This window comes from Gorilla gorilla, chromosome 4, assembly GCF_029281585.2.
Source record: "Gorilla gorilla gorilla isolate KB3781 chromosome 4, NHGRI_mGorGor1-v2.1_pri, whole genome shotgun sequence".
NCBI lineage: Eukaryota > Metazoa > Chordata > Mammalia > Primates > Hominidae > Gorilla > Gorilla gorilla.
The window spans coordinates 171824831-171845999 of record NC_073228.2 but is presented as its reverse complement, the minus strand read 5'-3'; the positions used below and the strand labels follow the sequence as shown (position 1 = coordinate 171845999).

Sequence of the window (21169 nt, the reverse complement as noted above, 5' to 3'; positions counted from 1 at the left end):
GAGTGCAGTGGGGCGATCTTGGCTCACTGTAAGCTCTGCCTCCCAGGTTCATGCCATTCTCCTGCCTCAGCCTCCAGAGTAGCTGGGACTACAGGTGCCCGCAACCACACCTGGCTAATTTTTGTATTTTTAGTAGAGACGGGGTTTCACCATGTTGGCCAGCCTGGTCTCGAACTCCTGACCTCAAGTGATCTGCCCACCTCAGAATCCCAAAGTGCTGGAATTACAGGTGTGATTACAGCTACCATGCCTGACCTCCCCCTCCAAATTTTGAGGCATGAACACATTGAGAGGTGAGAGTAGGTCTTCCTTCCCCTCTTTCAAATTTGTCCCCACAGCTAGCATAAGCTTTAGAACACAGTAGTGTTTAAGAAATATTTATTTGAATGAAAGAATGGCTTGAAAACTTCTGTCTAAAAAACTACAATTAACTGAGGTCTGGGAGTGTGCCAGGCTAATAATAATGATAATAGTCATAAACAGTGTCTACTGAATTCTTATTACCTGCTTTTAAGACATTTCTCATTGATCATTAAAAAAAAAATCACCTTTGAGGTAGCACGTATCCTCACTTTACACATAAGAAAACTGAGACTTCGAGAGATTAAATAACCTGCCCACTGCCACCTAGCTACTAAAAGCCAGAGCCAGGAATACATAGATGTGTCCTAACTGCATTTCTAGTGCTTCCTTAACCATAGTCATCATTTACTGTGTTCATGGTTTTCATGAAATCTAAGCTCCACTTAGACTGTTATTTCTTAACTACATTTTAAAATCAGTCTCGTTTTTAGCACTTGTGTTTGCTTTTGTTTGACTTGTGGACAAAGACTTACAGTAGACAGGTACGAAAAAATAAATCCTCTTTTGCAACCCATGAGTTGTTATATATGCAAGAAGGAATATTATGAAAAAAGAAAGAAAAAACAGCAATCTATTTTTTAAAAACTTTAATCAATTTAGCCTCATCCCAAAGTAATATCTGTGAAATAAAAAGCTTAATGTGTTAAGATTTTTGTGACACATTGAAATAAACATAACTATTGTAATACAGAAGTGTGTCCACATGCTACACATAGCCATATGGTGATACGACTACCATACCTGGGTAAATATTACCCTCTGCTCAGTTACACCTAACCTCTAACATTGGTCTTTCTGTTCCTAAAGATCCACCATTATTTCTGCGTTTTCCCCTTCCTCTCACACAGCGGTCTAGGAAGGAAAAACACCAGCGGCTGAGGAAAGGCTGGAAGGGAGGCTCTCCCTTGCCTGCCTTTTCTCATTATTTCTAGCTGTAAAAAAAGCAAGACACAAGCAAACCATAAGACCTAACTCCCCACTGCCTCTGCCTTGAGGGTTTTTCTTTGCTTCTTTAGAAGCCAGAGGACAAAAACTGCTTCAGGGTGGCTGGACCTATGGGATCGCTCCTTCCCGCTTTGAGGTTTCCTGCCTTATTCCAGGGCAATACTAACAGAGTCTCAAAGCTATTCAAATCTAAGAGTCCTAACCTCCTCCCCTGCCCTACTTGCCTTTCTCCCAGCCCTGGAGGGTCTTCATAGCCCAGACTACCCCAGATGTTTCCTGGGCATCCCAGTTTCTACTTCATTCAATAAATTCACCAGCAACTATTGAGCCCCTACTATACTCCAGATATGGCAAACTCTCAAGGCAATTTTCAGTAAGAATCATAGCTAACACGAATATAGTGCTTACTGTTTGCCATGCACTGTTATAATAAGCACTTTAAATATTTAGACATGAAATTGCCCTTTTTGGAGATTAAATATGGTAGAATATCACCAGTTTCACATGGTTTAGCTTAACTATGGGAACTATGGGAGAGAGAGATTAAGTATGTTGTCCAAGATTAGTCTGCCAGTAGTGGCAGAGCTGGGCTTTGAACTTGGGGACTCTGGCTCAGAACACTTGATTACAATGCTTTCTGTCTCTTATACTGAAAGTGGCAGAAAAAAGAAAGCCTACTTCCCTCCAAAGCCAGACTCTACATTTCAGGTGCATTGTGGGTAAACTAGGCTTTTGCAGGGATAATAGAATATGGTGATTAGAGTAGCTTTGGAAGCAGCAGACCTGGCTTCAGGTCCAGGTCCCAGTCTTGGTTTTTAGTAGCTGTGAGGCTTTGGGAAAGCTTTTTTCTTTCTTTCCCTTCCTCCTTCCCTTCCTCCCTCCCTCCCTTCCTCCTTCCCTCCTTCCCTCCCTCCTTCCCTTCCTCCTTTCCTCCCTTCCTCCTTCACTTCTTCCTTCCCTTCCTCCCTTCCTCCTTCCCCTCCCTCCCTCCCTTGCTCCCTTCCTCCCTCTTTCCCTCTTTCTTTTCCTTCAGTTTTTCCTCCCTCTCTCTCTCCCTTACTCGATCCCTCTGTCTTTCTTTCTTTCTCCCAGACCCTCATTTTCCTCATCTGCAAAATGGGAATCATAAAACTTCCTACCTCCCAGGGGGGTTGCCACATTCAATGAAATAAAGTATGCAAAACATTTATCTCAGTGCTTGACACACAGTTAAGAACCCGACAAAGGGCAATTATTGTGTGAACTGTCCAGAAGGAATATGGTCTGTCTGGAGAAAAATCTCTGAAATTCCAAATAGCTAGGTTACAAGCAAATAGCCCATTCCTAAATTTGAGATGGCTTGCCTTTTGAATTAAAATAATAGAAATTACGAAATATAGGAAAATACTTAGTGGTCACCTTCTCCAGACTCATTTTACAAAAGAGGTTATGGAGACCTGGAAAGATTAATACCTTGGCAGAGAGGACATTCATCTCTATTGAAAAGCACAGATCCCCGATCCCATTCACTTCCACCTCACTGCACTGACTCTTGAAGCTGCACTTTTGTGGTGAAGCTTGACGGAGGAACCTCAGATCAGCTGACCTGGTACACATACCTCATGCACATGTGAAATCAGTGGTGACACTAAGCAGTGGTCGGGGGGTGCAATTGGGGTGGAAAAGGAAGGTGAGTAGGACAATTCTAAATGATTTCCATCAACCTTCTCTGAAGTTACCACAAAAAGAGTCTCAGTAAAAACAGTGTCTTTCCTATGCAAGTGGAGTTTTAAGACGAGCCCCCAACCTCCCATTTTCCACCCAGACTGGCACCTTTAATCCCCTCCTGTATGTATTCTGGAGATGCCACTGTGTAAAAAACACATTAGATGGCAATAGAATTTTCTTCTTTTAATCCGATATCTGAAAATTCAGGGTATTTACATGGTTAGCCTTGATGCTGCAACAGGGTAAAAAGCCTTGTGTAGCTTCATAGAGCTCCATTAACAAGCATTTCCTAACCTTCAACCCTGTGCCTGGTGTTGTGCTAGGTTCTGGGGATACAATGATTCTGAAGACACCACTCCTGCCCTCAAAAAGTTCACTGTCTAGGCCGATGGTTTTGGGCTGTAGTTCCCAGACCAGCAGAATCAGCATCCCCTGAGAACTGATTAGAAATGGAAATTATTGGGCCATACTCCAGACCTACAAATCAGAAACTCAGGGGTGGGGTCCAGGTATCTGTGTGTTAATGAGCCTTCCAGGTGATTTGGATGAATGCTCAAGTTTGAGAACCACAGGTATTGCACAAGGCTTGGCTGACAGCAATTAATGAAAGAGGACATGAAGGGAAGGAACAAGCTCCTCTTGTCTGTTTCTATGAAGGTGGAGGAGGTGAGAGAGCCCAGACATCTCCCTCCAGGTCTAGGCACTAGGTCTCTGCCCATACAGGTAGTGTGTCAGAAGCAGCTGGGAGGACGCAATATGGAAAAGAGATATTCAAGCCAGGGTGGAAAGATGAAAAAAAAAAAAAGAGCCAGAACCAGACTTGGGCCAAAGTAACATGGTAAAACAGGGACATTCTTTCTCAGCATGCCTCCTCTCCATCCAGTACCTGCCCTGTATCCATTCTGCCTGCTCCAGGTGACCCATGATCAGAGAGACTCAGTGACCCCCTCCAAACTCAGCAGTGCCTCTTGTATGAATGCTTTCCCATCACATCAGAGGTTTCCAGGTCTCCCATCCAACTCTGTCGGAACTCTGCTTTCCAAACTATCAGCCACATCAATGGAACTTTAAAAAATCCGTTGGATCTTGATATTAATTATTAATTCATCCACATCCTCCCCACAACACCACACATTCTATCATTAATGGATGTGCAATTATAGGGAAGACTAACAATTTAAGCCAAACATATAAACTCTAAAGGTGGAAATTTTAGGCATGGTGCCAGTTAAGGATGACAGATATTTTCAGACAGAAGATATTTTAGACAGTGGCTCAAAGTGGCATGACAGGAAGGCTCCCTTCTCTATGTTCTGGTCAGCCCTGACTGTGGAGGTACTGATCTGAAGCAGGTGTACCGTTTGGCAGAGCAATTGCCACCCCTTCCCCACTATCAGGCACAGGGCTGTCCAAAGCCAGAGGATCCATGAAGGATATATTGTGGCTGGAGCATCTGATTGTAAACATCTGTCTATAAGCATTCCTAGGGTGAATTCCTCTTTCTTTAGTCCATCATGCTAAACTTGGGAGTTTGGGCTGGGTAGCTACATACTAGCATAGGATCCTTAGGGTTCAGCTTGATCTACCTTAAGCAGGAAAGAGGAATTTTTTTTGGAAGGCTATGAAGGCAGGTTGTGAAAGTGAAAGAGTAGCTGACCTATGGTTTTTGCTATGGCTTGAATGTCTATCCCTCCCCAAAATTCGTATGTTGAGATCCTAACCAAGGTGATGGTATTAGGCAGTAAAGCCCTTGGGAAGTGATTAGGTTATGAGTGGGGTTGGTGTCCCTATAAAACAGCTAGATAGTCTCTTCCACCATGTGAGGACATAGCTAGAAGGTGCCATCTAGGAACCAGAAATCGAGCCCTCACTGAATCTGCAGGTGCCTTGATCTTGGATTTCCCAGCCTCCAGACCCAAGAAATAAGTTTCTGTTCTTTAAAAGCTAGTCAGCCTCTGGCATTTTGTTATAGCAGCCTGGCCAAATTAAGAGAGGGTTTATCCCTGAGGGGAGGACCATGGGCACAGAAAGTAATATTCCCATGCCCTTGGGCTACCAGGAGAAAAGAGAGCTCCACTTTCCCAGTTTCACTTTTAGGGACCCTAGTTAAGGACTCTAATTGGCTCAGCTGAGGTCACAAGCCCATTTTTTTTTTTTTTTTGACAGTTGCTATGGTGAGGAAAGTAAGATAATAACATCAACCCTGCTCGATTTAGGGACCCAAAAAGGGTGTTGGATACAGACACAGCCACCAAGTAAACTTGCCAGACTTAGCAAATAAAAACTCAGGAAGCTGGTTACATTTGAATTTCCCACGCAATATTTGGGATATATTATATTTAAAGCATTTTCATTATTATTCTGAAACTCAAATTTAACTGGGCATCCTACACTTGGCAACCTGTCACCAAGGGAACTGGTGTGAGCCAGGCAGACTCCTCTTCATTTGGTGTCCACCACACCTTGTTTAAAGCTTGAAGAAGTAGAGTTCTTTGGGGAGAAAAGCACTGCCCATGCCTAGAATCGCCCCTGAGCACCTTCTCTGTGTCACGCTGGGATGGGTCTCTGCCTAGAAGAGAATCCATATCAAGCCTCTACACTTTCCACAAAGTGTCAAAACTGCCTGGCTGTCTCGTGTGTAAAGCATATGGACTCCTCTTTTTATCATCCACAGTGATTCCTGGGTGGGACCTGAGGATTTATCAGGAACTTCAGCTAGGATCAAATTGTGATTCTACTCTTGCCAAAGCTCCTTAGAGACATTTGATATTGAGAGAGGTGGCAGAAGGCTGACTGGCTGGTCCAACCCTGTCTCTCAGGCTGAGTGCTAGTGCCCTCCATAGAAGGCATACCATAGCCACCTTCTAAGGTCTGCTCTTCTCTAGAATGGGCAGAAAACTTGGAACCCAAAGATCTCTGCAAGCTCCATTTGTGCCAGTGGTGTTGATTCTCGTAAATCCTCACTAAACTTGCTCTGCAGTTAGGGCACAGCCATTTTTTTCTCTTCTTTCTGGAAGGAAGTGTATTACACAAAGCAATAGGTGGACGTCTTCTTACTACCACATAAATCTGCCGTAGTACCTATGTGCTACACTTCTTAGACAGGAAGAACAAATAGTTGCTACTGGAACATTCCACACAGAGGAAAACAATAAAGCTAGAAACAAAAGCAAAACAGTAAACAAAACATATATAGAGATGTATTCTCTGTTAGAATCTTTAGCACAAGATAGGGCCACGCAAAGCTGAGGTTCCATTATATTTCCGAAAGTAGAGGAACCAGACAGTTCAACTTGACTTTTCTTTAGACAACACCTTTCATTCTGGCCACGAGGAGTGATGTTTTCAGTACCAAGCATCCATAAAAGAACCCTGAGCACTCACATGGCCCAGAACATGGCACCAGAAAGCTAGAGGCAAAAACACGGAGCTCAAATTTGGGATACACAAAAGGCAGTCCAGGGCTGAGGTCAGTTCCAGGCAAGATTTGGAGCTGAGCACTTTTTTTTTTGTGTACTCCAGTCTGCTAGCAGAAGCTATGATGCCTGAAAAATCTTGTGTGAATTATCTGACAGTGTTAGAGAAACAAAAAGCCATTCTAGGGGCTTCTGGGCAGTATGTTTGGATGTAAGGGGGAGTCTGCATTTCCTCTTCTGGGAAAGCCCTGTGCACTTAGAACAGACTCCTTAATGAAGTGTCAATGATCTCAGAGTTGACCTTCAGAGTCCTTGCCCCACAGCCCCATGATCAGTACCTCGGTCGGGAGTCAAGTCTCAGTGGGTGAGGGTACCTTGGCTCTCCACAGCGTGGGGAGTGTGCTTCTGTGTCATTTCACATGCACATGTGTGTGTGTGTGTCTGTAGCTTATTTCCTGACAGGTGCACATGCAAGCGCCTAGTCCATGTGGAGGGATTATCATTTTAATAAGTAGTTTAGCTAAGTAGTTTATTCTTGCTGACATGGTCCCATTCCTCCTAATTTGATATTCTTATTTCATGTAGAAATTGGGAGGCTGATAGACCCTGGAATGGTTGTGAAGTGATTAGTTTTCCTTGGTTTTATCTGTGTATGCTGGTATGTATTCTGGAAGGGGAAAACCTAGGTTTGTTTGGTTCACTATGGTATAAGCAGAACCTGTCACAGTAAAAATCTATTTTATTTAGTGCTTACCTTTGGCCAAGCACTGTGCTAAAGGCTATTCAAGAATTATCTTGTTTAGTCTTTATAACCTCCCCTATGAGATAAGTGCTATTATTGTATCCATTTTACAGGGAGGAAACTGAGTCACAGTGAGGTTAAGTAACATAGCTGTGCTCCTGTCCCTGGTAAGTAGAAAAGCTGGGATGTAAACCCAGCAGCCTGTATTCTAGAGCCTGTTCTCTTTCCTTGTACCAGGAAACATTTGTTGTATAAATTAATAGCTATGTGGATAATTTACCACATATGATTTAAGTGCCTCTGATGACAAATCCATGGTTTCCATTCTCAGCTATCAGGCTCAAAATTCACATAATAAGCCCTAAAAATACTATCACTTTCAGGATTTCTCTCTGCTTCCATAAGTCGGCATCTCTTCTGCTGCTCATTCTAACTTCACCCTCCAGAGTGTGTGCTGTTCCCACAGTTCTATTAAGCTAATCCCCATCATGAGAGGGCTAATTGCTAATCCTCACGTCAGTGGATAAATGTTTAGGTGGACACTGCTTCTGCCTGTTATTTGCACTGTGAGAGGGGTCCCCAACTCTCAGAGGAATGGTGGGTCAAATCTCCTCAGGGAAGGACAGGCTTCTTGTGGCTGGAGCTGCTGTTCCTGGGAGGCCAAGAAGAGGCCCACCTGACATCATACCTTGAGAAGAGCAAAGAAATTACATCATACCTTGAGAAGAGCAAAGAAATATAAGCACTCCCAACTATGATCTTCCCCAGAGAGTTGTACAGACAACTTATTATTAATAGAAGTTGTGTTTTTCCCAGTTCCCCATCGCAAGTGAGCCCCCTTCATAGCCAGGGAGATAGGAGTTCCGCCCTCGGAGCTCAAATAGGCCCTCTCCCACACAGAGAGATTTAATTCCAACCTCAGGATGCACTGGCCAATGAAGCCTTTATTGCTAGCCATTGCAGCTCAGGTGGAAGTTATTTTAGTTTAAACAACTTGTGGGTGGTCTCTTCATGTTCAAGAATTTGCCTCCATCTTTTCATGTTCCACTTATACCAACACGTCTTCAATGGCGGCATTTCTGGCAACCCCACAGGACACCTGCTCCTCTAATCTCATACCTGAACCACACAGTTGTGTTTGCTCTTTGGAACCCAAGCACATATGGTAGTCAAGAGAACACGGAAGGAAACCCCACCTGTATCCTACCCTATTTCCCGATGTAGCCACATAAACCTAAAACTTCTTCTTGCTACTTGGATTTCAATTTTCAGTCTCTGTTGGAGATACCAAGTGTTCTTGCTATCACATCATTTATTAATGTCTATTGTCAACAGAGAACAATTACCCAACACTAACACATATGAAGAAAAAAAAGATTCTACTTTCCAAACCAATTTCCAAGAATTGCTACTATAGGGAAGTGTCAAACACTTTTCCACTTTAACCATTCTCAAAACTTTTAATGAATCTTTTCTTTTAAACAAATCATGCCATTAGCATGGATGCTATGCAAATGAAATGCAGGGCCTGTATTTGTCTGGCTTCCTCGAAATTGTTTCAGAAACCTGATCACATCAAATATTTTTCAGTTTATGCAAAACAGAACCTCCCAATACATTTTTTTTGAAGACCATGTAGTTTTCCATTTGCATGTGAGTCCCAAGTGGTAAATTTACACTTTGAATGTAGGATTAATAAATTTCCATGTGTGTACTGCATTTTGAAACTTAAATCATAAAGAAGTTACTTTTGTATGCCAAGGGTCTTACGAATCTGAAATCAAATGACCTGATAAGCACCTGGATGCTGGAGTTTAGCATAGAGATAACACGGAGGAAACCTGTTTTCCTAGAGTAACATCATCTTTGCATTTCATATAGCATTCTTTCAAAACCTAATCTCAGGTCATCTTGGAGAATTTAGGGACAAGAATATACTTTTTGCAGCTAAGGAATCATTCAGAACCAAGGACTCACAAATCCGCACGTAAAATCCTCTTCCAAACTGCTCTTTCCCAGCCTGGTGAGTGGACCCTGGCAGTGGCCCTTTCTTACTGTCAGGGAACAATGTTATGGCTTGAGAGAGCTATGCATGATCACACTTACTGTAGCATCAACTATTTTTTTCTTAATTGTCCTGAGATCCTAGAAAGGAAACAAGCGTCTGTGCTGACAGAGGAGCTCAGCGTGAACTCTCATTTTTCACATGGAGCTAATTAAAAACTGAAATTAGTTAAATATGGAAATGACACTTGCAAGCACTTTAGTAGAATTCTGGCAAAATCCCTCTGGAGTGCTGTGACATTACCTGCTGCTTCGAATCTCCCCAACTGAATTTCACAGTTAAAAGGCTGAGCAAAGGGAAAGTTATTATTGAGATTTCGGATTCAGAACGTGTCTGTAAAACTCCAAATTAAATTTCATGGCTGGCCCTTGAGTGGCTGGCGATACGTAATGCAGGCCAATGGAGTGGGCTGCTCACAATGTCCCTGCACGCAGGAGCTCCAATTACCCCTCTTTAGGTATGGTACTGTAGGTGGCATAGGTGCGACAATCGGAAGGCTAATGGATATATTTCTCCTGGAATCTGACTCAAGACAGTTCACATATGCACAAATTCCAACAAAGAAAAGAGCCTGAACTCATGCATGGGGGATGATGAGCCCAATTATTAAAATTGAGGTTGCTTAGGGGTAATAAGACATACTTCTTGAATTTGGAGTCTATCTGTATATGTCGGTCTATCTATTCATCTCTCTATCCATCTATAAATGCATATGTATTTTTATATATGTGTATAAATATCTCTCTCTCTATATATACACATCTTATAGATACATCACAGTTTTTATGCATGATTGTGATACACCATCACAAAGCAGAGAGATCAAACTGCTTGAGACTTAGAGGAAAGTGAGAATGGTCTTCTCTTAAAATCCCTAGCAGAATCGCCTTTCCACATAAACAATGATGAAGAGGGAGCTCCCAGGGCAGGTGGCAAGAGAGCACCCTCTGGGATGTCATGTCCCCCTTTCCAGGCAAATGCAGTAGTGTGTGCTCAAGGGCAAATTATGATGTTTGCTTGCATCTGCATACAATTTAATTAAACCCACCTACGTGTCTGATGGCTCTGGATCTGTGGCAGAGTGTTTGGGAAGTCCAGCTGCTCTCTAAACAACTGGAGTGTTGTGATTTTATTGTTTTTCCGACACCCCATCCATTTGCCCTTGAGGCATCCCCTCCCCCTGGACCCCGGCCATGACTGAGGCAGGCCCCGCATCCCCGCCTGGGCAGGCCAGTGAGAGGAGCCACTTAGTGCCAAAGCCAGCCCTGCTCTGCAAGTCAGCTGGCAGGCAGCCGTCAGCGGGCCAGGCTGCCAGAGAGAGAGTTCTCTGGCAGCTCAGGCGCTCATCTTCCCATCACACTCGGGCTTTGCTAGTCCGCGGCCTGGAAATCATCACGGCTTACCCAGCTGGATGGGGGGAATGCTGCAGCTGTACCATCAGGCTGGCTTATTTTTATTGAATTTTGAATATCCAATTTCAAAGCAATTCAAATGAATTTGCCCAAGGCCTCGGATCAGTGTGGCTGCCGACACTCTCTGCAGCAGGGTTTCGAAGTTCATATTTCTAAACAAAGGCAAGATTACAGAAGCTTTCCTTGTCAGAACCAGTGCCTCTAAAGAACCCTGTCTTCCAACTCTATTAGGCTGCATGCTGACAGTAGCGAAAGCTGTTGGGCTAATCCAAGTCCCTCCTGCCCGAGCTGTGGTGGCCAAGCAAAGTTCTTCCATTGCTTAGAGAACGACAGGGGAGTGGGGTGCGGGGTGTTTAATAGCCTGGCACACGCACCCTTGCCTAGATAGCGCAGGCGAGATGGACATGGAACACTGCAGTGTGGCTTTGAGCGGGGCAGAATGGGCAGGCGTGAGAGACACGGCTGCCCCTGAGTCCCCAATCTCAGAGGGGTAAAAAAACCATTTGGACAATCAGGAATGATTCTAAAGTTGTTCTGTAACCACTGTACTCTGCCTCCTCCCGTTAAGATGGAAAATAAAAAGAAACACTATACATGCTTTTGTATAACTAAGCTGAGTTTGGTACAATGCTCCATTTCATGGAGTGTTTCTACCAGTTTCCAAAAAATCTGCTTTCCTTCACCCCCACTATTTTATTCTAATCCTGCAACACTCATGCCTGGCAGGCACTTATTGTAAATGCACAAAGCAAAACTTAACCCGAGTGGTAGAAGGCTGAAGAGTTGTGGCGAAAAATGGGCCTCCCGAGAAAAAGCCGGATGCAGCGCCTCATGGCCAAGGGTGGCTAGACAATGAAAACATAACCTGCTCTGATTTCTTTCAGTAGGATTTGGGAGACAGTTAGGGCTTGGCACTCGTTGAAAACTGTTTTTAAGAAGCCTTGGGACAAAACCAGTTCAATAACTATTGATGTTCACAATCTGTCAACTTCTCCCCTAGGGGTTAAAAAAAGACCCTCAGAGCGGAGAGCAAATTGGGATGTGGAGACTCTCGGAGTGATACCAGAGAGAAAGCTCCAGAGGAGCGGAGCTCCCGGCTGCTCTTCTCTGCGCTGCATCCCCAGCCCCCGGCACGGTGCCTGCTCATGCATGGTGCTTAATGAATATTTGGAATGAATGGATGAGTAAATGAATAAACAAAGGTCATCTTTATTTATACCACCAGGAGTACAATATTGATTTTAAAATGAGAAAGATTCCTAAAATGATCACTTAATTGTTATATCACACTAGACAATCTCTAGGTCTCAGTGTTCCCATCTGCAAAATGCAGTTGATGACAATATCTTGTGATGTAGGATTGTTTAGAAAATTAGATGAGAAGATGAACAGAAAGGGCCTGTTACCACTTAGGAGGGGGTAGATCTCACCCCTTCCCTTTCTTTTTTGAAATTGGATAGGTCACAACTCTGTTCCTAATCATTTCTGTTACTTTTGCAGCATTCAGTGGAATCTGCCTTTAAGATAGAAAAAAAAAGATTTCAAATATGTAGGACAGTCTGTTTCTCAAAAAATCTTATGGTCTTTTGAAAATGATTGTTTGACCTGCTGAGTGCAGTCAGTGTTGGGGTCTCTTATGAAACTTGAGTGTGCACTGTAACAGGGGGAGCCATGGTTTTTCTTGAGTGTGAGTTCTACAGATTCAGATACAGAGTAAAGACATGAAAACCAAAACGTGGAATAAATATTCAGATACAGAGTAAAGATATGAAAAACAAAACATGGATACCAGGATAAAGCAAAAACTCCAAACACACAAGGAAAGGAAGGCTGTGGGTTTCAAGAACCCAGTGACTTGAGGAACCTCGGGGAGCTGGGTGGATGCCTCGAGAAACCAGAGGTAAGAACAGCCACCATGGGTCACTCCACTTTGGTGTGCAACCCAATCAGTTTTAAATCATTTGCTCCTTTAAGCAAATACTGCTGCTGGTTAGTTATCCAGTACATGTTTTTAATTACAAGCTGAAAAAGTCATTCTGTAGCCCTGAAACCAGTGCCCTCATGCCTAAGAAGTGCTTTTTAATATTTATACATCTAAAGAGGGTTTGCCCTTCCAGACATAGAAAATCATTAGGAAGCATTCTCAGGAGGACATAACTTTGGTCAAGGTCATGCACAAATCTAAACTTCAAATTTAAGCCAAGGCTTACCAGTAGGTGCCACTTTTGTGCCACAAACGATTCCTAGCCTGCTCCTGACTTTCTAGGTTATCAATTTTTAAATAGAGGAAAGGAACAAAAATATGCTTGTGAGACAATTCTGAGCATATAAAAGTTGAAGAAACTTTTCTTTTTTTTCCTCATTCCTTGGCACATCTATTTAATAGAGCTTTTTTGATTTCACTTTTTTCTTCCAGCACAGCAGATGAACGGGTGAACCAAGGAAACTGCACTCAAAGAAATGTCTTGTAACGGCTCTAACTTTGGTTTGGCATGTCACCTTTCTAACGATATCAGGCAGAGGAAATATTCCGTCAAAGCTGTGAGTGTGGAAGGAAACAGCCTGGAAGGGGTCCAAAGACACACTGTATCTTAGCAACTTTGGAGGTTCAGAAAAGCCAACATATCAGTTTGAGAATCCGGCGGGTGGAGGTTCCACCCTACCCAACCACGAATCACTGAAAGACACTCCCCAAGGTGAAGACGCAACCGTCTTCAAGATCTGCTACCTAAGCTGCTGAAAAATCAAATGGCTCTCAGTGAGCAGGGAATGATACTCTCATGAAAACAAGACAAAATGACGACGTCAAAAACCCAAAACAGAAAACAATCATAACCAGGTGAAGTCAAACATAGAATGACTGAAAAATGCCTTGCAGGAGCATGTTGGGCCAATTAAAAATGTTAAACAAGCACAAAATTAACTTCCACAGGAAGCAAAAGACAGCAGGAATGTGGGTACTGTCTATTCCAAGACCTTCGCTTGAGGTCTAAGGGTCTGGGTTTTGGAGAATCCTTCTTTCTTATCTCTGGAGAATGGGCGAACTCTAAATATCCACTAAAGAAGTCTCGGGTGTCACCTTGTAGCCCCTAACCTTGTCTTTTGTAGCAAAGTGGCAAGTATATATTTGGGTCGGGGGAGGTCTAAATGAACTTGACTGATATTGACCTACATCCTCGACATTCTCTTCCCAATTTGATGCTGATTGTAAATCCTAACAATCTAAACCCTGGCCCCTCTAAGCACAATTCTGAAGCCCAGTGTGGATCCTAACCCTCAGAGAGCATGGTATATAATTGCCATATAGGTAGAAATCCATTCCCTGCTCTAAAGCCCAACTAAGGTTATCTGTAGCTCCACTGTTCCTTGCTCTTAGGCAATTAAGTCATCACATAGGTGAAACACGTCATTTCAATGGAAGAGAAGAAGTGGGTGCTTTTAAAGCCTTTTCTTTCCTCTAAGGACTTACTGTCCTTAAAACATCATTAAGTGGCAATTAAAAATAGGAAAGTTTATTAAACCCAATTCTGCTGTCTTCTAATTTTTTCATTACATGCATGAAAATAACTTAGGAAGTGCATCTTTTGTCCCAGAAGCTCCAGCATCATCTAGCCCAGCTGACATCCACTGAAATTGCAACTGATTATTCATTGTACATTATAGGAACAGGAAACTTTCTTTTACCCTCTACCCCTTTTTCCCAGGGGCTGGCTCCAGGTTACTCTGTCCAGTGTCGAGCAAAAGGCTGATCAATGGACTGAATTATGCCTGGTGTCTCCTTTCCCCTCCCACCAGATTCAGTCAATGATCAAACCAGGACATTCAACCTCTATGATGTCTCCCTCATGTCTCCTCTCCTCTCTGCCTGCCCTGCCATTGTTGTTGTTTTATTCACAGTCTCCTCTTTCTGGGCTTTGGAATGGCCTCCTTGGCTCTCATCTAGTTTTCACCCCATCACTTCATTCTGCACGGGGCTGCCAGACGGCTGCATGCCCTCTTCTACTCAGAATTGTTGGTGGGTTTTGAGACACTTAAGAATCAAATCCAAATACACATTCTTATGGCATGAAAGGCTTGTTGTCATGCTGTCCTTCTCCCCAATACCTTTTCCATCAATACCCTAGATCCCTGTATACTTTTTGCTCCGGTGTTAATGATACGTGGCATTCTACTCACCATGATTTCCCAGGCTTTAATCACCGCACTTGGTGTTGTTATTCCTGAAAGGTATTTCTCCCCTCTTTCCCTTCTGCCAAAATCCTATGCACCCTTCTAGCTACCTATCAAATGCCATCTCCCCTCTAAAGTACTCTCTGATACCAACAGACAAACGACTCCTTTTCTTCTCCCCGTGCTCACTTCCATGCTAGCACAGGCGTGGTCTCCTTGGTCTTGTGTTATAAGTGATAGTTTGCACATCTATTTTCTCTGTGTGTGATGGAGATCTCCTCGGGGACAGGGACCTCAGTCACCCATTTCTGCATCACTAAGGTCTTAGAGACAAGGAAGTTTTTAGTGAATGCTTGCTGAATTAATGAATAAAGGACAAAGTCTGTCCTTAGGAGGCACCCCAGAATCAAGTCAAGTATAAGAATGCGTCTTAAAATTAAAATACTGATGTAGGGAATCTCTCACCTAAAAAGTCATCAGTTTCCAGGCTAGCTCTATTTTCTGAATTCATTTACCCTCTCCTCTCTCCTCCCTCCTATCCTGTTCCTTCCTGGGACTTCCTGGGCAGGAGTCTGAATAAAACTGTCCCCCTCCACTCCAGGTGGTCGACAAGTCAATATCTGCAGTTACTCCAGCTCAAAATTGTCATCAACAAAAGAGACCCAAGAAGAGAGTGAAATCCAATCCTTTGCTCCCGCTAAAGCTCATTTCCCTGGAAATACTTATTTCCTTATGAAAAAAAAGAAAGAGGAAAAAAAAAAAAGGAGCTCACAACACCATGTTAAAGCAAATGCTTAGAAAATATTTTTGAAACATTTGGAAGTAATTTCTATTCACAAATTATCTCCATTCACAAAATGAAAAGGCAAATTATGTAAGCTGGATAAATTCAGAGAGAGAAAAAAATCAGACTTAATGTGGAGAGGAGAGGAGGAATAGGGAGAAAGGGAAAGAGAGAAAGATTAGTGATTCTTGCATTGCTATAGTAAGGAGAATTTTTAAAACAATTAACACGTATGAACCTATGAACCCCACAGCCAACTCCGAGATGCTGGTAGGCAGTTAATTTCTCCATTTTGCCAGAAGATAAAGTTTAAGCTTAAACAAAGACAGCTCTTCTGTTGCCCAACAGTGGAAGTGCGGAGGCCGGAAAGCACGAGGTGTAGAAGAGGGAGCTATGAGAAAGAGCAGATGGGAAGATGGGGACGGAACAGAAGAAAGCTATTATGTCAAGAAGAAAGTGACGGGAGAAGGGGGGCCTGAAGAGTCAACTGACATCAACGATGAAGGGCAAAAATGGCATAAAGATCTATGAAGTCAGTCTCTATTTTGTACTCCTGACATATGAAACCTCTTTCTCAAATAGCCACAACTGAAAAAACAGTCGGGATAATTATTGAGCCAATGAAGCCCCTTTATTCTCAGGAAGGTGACCCACATTGACCAAGAGATGCCAATCCTAGGCTAAGTGCAAGAAAATGGGCCTTGAGCATCCCAACGGGGCAGCCTGCTTTCCTTGTAATACTTCTTTCTTTCCCCAATACAAATTAAATAGCCACAGATGTTATTCAAAGGTGATCTGCTAGCCACACACTGTAAGAGACTGACCAGCCACACCCAGAGTGGGGAAAGTTCACCACACAAACAGTGCCAAATAAAGTGAGCAAAGGACATTTGTGGAACTCAGGTCACTTCTCAATGGTCTGTCACGAAGAGCTCCATGCAAATGAGTTGGCCAATCTAAAAACAATAGCCATTGTCTTATTACATGTCACAACACTTTATAATTTTCCTCTTGTTTATTCTTAATAACTCTGCAAAGGTGAACATTATTATCCTCATGCTGCTGCTCTAAAATCATAATCTGAAACTTAGGGAGGTTTAAGTGATATCCAAATTCAAACCTGGGTCTGAACAGATCTGAAGCCCACATGCTTTCCACCCCTGTCCCCTGCTTCTAACATCAATCATCAATTGTCTCTACTTCCTTTTACTTTAGTGAAATGATGAGTGGTACCTCTAGCTGACTCAGTACAAAGGAAGTGAAGAAATCTTGAGGGGCAAGAGAAGCTGCTAACTGGTCAGTGCAGATCATAAGGACCAGAGCAGGGTGCCTTCTAGGAGATGAAGCCCATTGCAAGGTTGAGTCCCATCCTGGGTGGCTCAGTGTGGTGATCCTATGAGGTCAACTCTAATCTCTTGTAACAATCATTGAGCACTTTGTACCATGCACTTTGCAAAAAGCTGTGCATACAACATCTAATATAATCTTTGCAATGACTCTTGGAGATGGGTGCATTTATTATTACCATTTTATAGATGACAAAACTATTTCAGAGAGGTGAAGTAACTTTCTCAGAGTCATGCAGTCAGTAAGTGGAAGAGTGGGGATTCCAGCGCCATTCTATCCGATTTCAGAGGTTTTGCTGTTAGCTACCAAGCAAGCTGCCTCCTTCACCTCCCACTGAGAAGATGCTTGGCGATTATGATTTCACTCCTCATACGAGGTCAAGGCCAAGAGGCAGTAAATGTGGTTTCTGAGTGCTAGCTCCACAGAATCTATGTTAACATGGGTGTTGGAATTCGGCAGGTCTGACTTTGAAGCCACTCTTGCTCTTCACTAATTGTTTTACTCTTAGCAAGTTATTTCATTTATGCTTCAGTTTCTGCATCTATAAAGTGGGAATAAAATGAAGATAATGAATGCTCCTTGAAATGTTGCAGGAACTCACTATGAAGCTGTTGCTTTCAGGAAGAAAAAATATATACCGTTTGTCAGATAAAATAATGGAATGATAGTAAGACAGAGTTGAAGGGCGTTGGGGACTCCCCATGGGAGGTGATGGAGCATTATGGTTCAGTGCACGGGTGTTTTGTTAGGGCAGTTCCTATCTGTACAACCCTGGACAAGCTACTTAACATCCCTAAGCCTCAGTGTCCTCATCTGTGAAATGGAGATAAAAAGAGTACAATCCCATAGGGTTGTTGTGAGGGTTAAATGTGTTGATGCAGGGAAAGCCTAGTGACCAGCATAGAGTGAGTGTTGCATAAATGTTATGATGGAGGAACCAAGGCTCTGGAAAGGTGTATGCTTGTCCCTGGTTGCAGCTCAAGTTAACAGTGCAGAAGGAGGGGAATATAGGCCTCTTGATTTCAAGTTTGTGCCGCTTCTCTCCAGCGGTGCAACCTTGGGCAAGTTACTGAAACTTTCTAGGACTTGGTTTTCCCATCTGCCAAATGGGGACAATTCTTCTTATGGAGAGAATCAAACAAGGGATTCAAGGAAAGCCCTCAACTTGAAGCATCATCAATGCTCACCGTGTGTTAGCTACTATCATTCTGCCTTCTCTTCTGATCTGAAGGAGAGGTTTTTTTATCCTCAGGAATGAGGGTGAGAAAAACGGGAGGAAACTTTCCTCATCGCTGTTTGCTGACTCAGAGAAGGAATGGGAAACACCCACCACAGAAAAGAAGCAATCATGAAGTGGACAAATCCCAAACTCAAGAAAGCCACTGGGGAGATGCCATTTGAGGCACTCTGGTCTCCCAAACTAAACAGACTTCTCCTTGAGGCGCAGCACATGGAATAAGTGCCTTAGTCTTCTTTGTGGCATTCTTTCTCTTTCCGATTCTAGAAGCTTCTGTCAGTTCAACTCAGAAGCACTTTATTCTCGTTCTCTGCTGCAGTGCCGAATGTCACTGTGGAAAGATCATATTGTTTGGAGTCTGGCTACCCGAGTACTGGGCCTAGACCTGTTGTTTGCTAGCCTTGTGTCATGGACAAGTTCTTTCCCCTGCCCAGGCCTGTTTCTGCCGTTGTAAAATGCAGCTAATAATGCTTGCTGTCCACCACAGAGTCATGAGGTGCCTCTCAAACATAAAGCATGATTTGCTTTTCCCCATCATTTCCTGCACTGTCTGTCTCCAGTCAGGAGGAAAGGGGGAAACTGTGCTATTGCCTACAAAAAGCAAAATTTCCCTCAGTCTTCGGTCCTTTACTTGAGAGGAAGCAGCTTTCCTTTCCATCTGTGGTCCTGCTATAGAAGGAGGATGGTAGCAGAGTACTGGCTGATGGTAAGAGGCTACTTAGGCTGGTTTATAGCAAGAGGGATCAGTTACAGGCTTGTTTAGCCAAAGCAATGCCTGCAAAGCAGATGAAGCTTCACCAGTCTACACAGATCAATGCCAGGCTCCCAGCGGCTGATCCAGGCCAGAGGACAGCGTGGAAACAGCACTTCAGCCTCATGAACTGCTTGGCTGGAAATGGCGCCATTATGCTCCCCAAGAGCCCTTCTTCATCTCTGGGGCTGTCAGAACAGAACCACTGTCACTCATGAGACCCTAGGCAGGGGTTGCAGGCAGGAACCACAGCCTCTCATTTTCAAGTCATTTGCCTTCAGTTTGGGAATCCTTCCATTTCATTGTTCCATTAACGGTGATTTCATCTTTTAAGTGAACTTCAATGAATGATGAAATAAAATACTTTGCACAGATGGCCCTGCATTTGAATAAGAGGAAACCATTACGCCTAGTGCAGAATGAAGTGTTTTATTTGCGTTTCTAAGGCAGCAAAGAAAGCCTTTGTGGAAAAATTTTTTTTTGAGCTTTAAGGAAATCAACTTGTCTACCCTTATTTGGCATTGATGAGCAGGAAACCTATTATACCGGAGATGAAGATAGCTGTGGTTAAGAGAGTCTAGATGATAATTAAATGCAAGGACTCAGAGGCCAGCGCACTTGGGGCTGAGACCTGGCCCTATTACTTACTAATTACATAATTTGGAGAAGGTCACCTAATATTTTTGTGCCTCCATTTCCTATTCTGTAAGATAGAAAAGATAATAGCACCTATCCCATGTAGTGGTAGTAAGAATTAAATCAGAAAAATCTATGTGAACTGCTTAGCATGTAGTAAATGCTCAAAAATATTAACTATCACCATTACTATTAAGATATAAAGAAGAATTTAGAAAAATCTTGTATTACGTATAAGCTGAATTGCCCCCCCCTCCTTCACAAATGTTGAAGTTCTAACCTCCAATAGCTGTGAATGTGACCTTATTTGGAAATCAGGTATTTGCAGATAATCAAGTTAAGATGAGCTCAATAGGGTGAGCTCTAATCCAATATGAATGGTGTCCTTATAAATAGGGAAAACTTGGACGCAGGGACAGATATAAAGGCAGGCAGAATACCATGTAAGACTGGAGTTGTGCTGCCACAAACCAAAGAACTCCTAGAACCCAAGAGAGAGGTCCAGAACAGACCCTTTCCTAGTGCTTTCAGGGAGAGCGTGGACTAGTTGACACAGCGATGCTGGACTTCCAGCCTCCAGAACCATAGGAGACAATAAGCTTGTGTTGTAAGTCCCTCAGTGTGTGGTCCCTTGATATGGCAGCCCTTGCAAACTAATACACTCTCCTTCAGAGTGCCACCCTGGACAAGTATGTAAGAGAGATTTCCTAGAAGTAGCTGTTGCATCTATTTCCAGAAAAGCAGAAACTTGGCTTTTTGTTTTGTTTTGTTTTGTTGAGACAGAGTCTTGCTCTGTCACCCAGGCAGGAGTGCAGTGGCACGATCTCGGCTCACTGCAGTCTCTGCTTCCTGGGTTCCAGTGATTCTCCTGCCTCAGCCTCCCGGCTAGCTGGGATTACAGGCATGTGCCACTAGGCCTGGCTAATTTTTGTATATTTAGTAGAGATGGGGTTTCACCATGTTGGCCAGGCTGGTCTCGAACTCCTGACCTCAGGTGATCCGCCTGCTTCAGTCTCCCAAAGTGCTAGGATAACAGGTGTGAGCCACCGTGCCCAGCTGAAACTTGGCTTTTGAATATTCAAGTACTCTAATCAGACACTGTTGATTTTTGGCGGCATCAGACAATTCCAACCCTCGTTTCCCTTATCATCTTCAAAGGGTCTAGAAAAGCTTTCCTAGACTCTTTTGAAATAAGGGATAGACATGTAACACAGTTCTGATTAATAACATGTAAGTAAAATTTTGCTGGGATGTGTATGTGTGTGTAAGTGTGTGTTGGGGGCTGGGAATGGTTTAGACTTTTTCTGGTAAGATGGGCAAATAATTTGAATATTTCTCCTCCTTTATCTCCCTCCTTTGAAGGTGGATGTGATATCTGGAGCTGCATCAGACATCCTTAGACAATGAGGCAGGAAACCCAAGGATATAAAACCAAAGTGCTGGGAATGGCAAAGTGGAGATGGGAAGAGCCAGTGTCCTGGATGGCATCACTGAGCAGCAGAAACGATGCCAGGGTTGCCAACCTTGGACATCTAGCTAGTAAGGTCAGGAAATCGAGCCTCAATATAAACCACTGTTAGGGTTTTTTTTTTTT

The 21169-nt window shown here is 43.3% G+C and overlaps 1 protein-coding gene and 1 pseudogene across 47 annotated transcripts in view; one reads left to right on the top strand and one right to left on the bottom strand.

Annotated features, from left to right (window-relative positions):
• Window positions 1–21169, bottom strand: part of TENM2 (teneurin transmembrane protein 2) — a 1282302-nt gene that overhangs the window by 229964 nt on the left and 1031169 nt on the right. The window lies entirely within an intron of this gene.
• LOC115934855 (uncharacterized) lies at window positions 793–907 on the top strand (annotated as a pseudogene).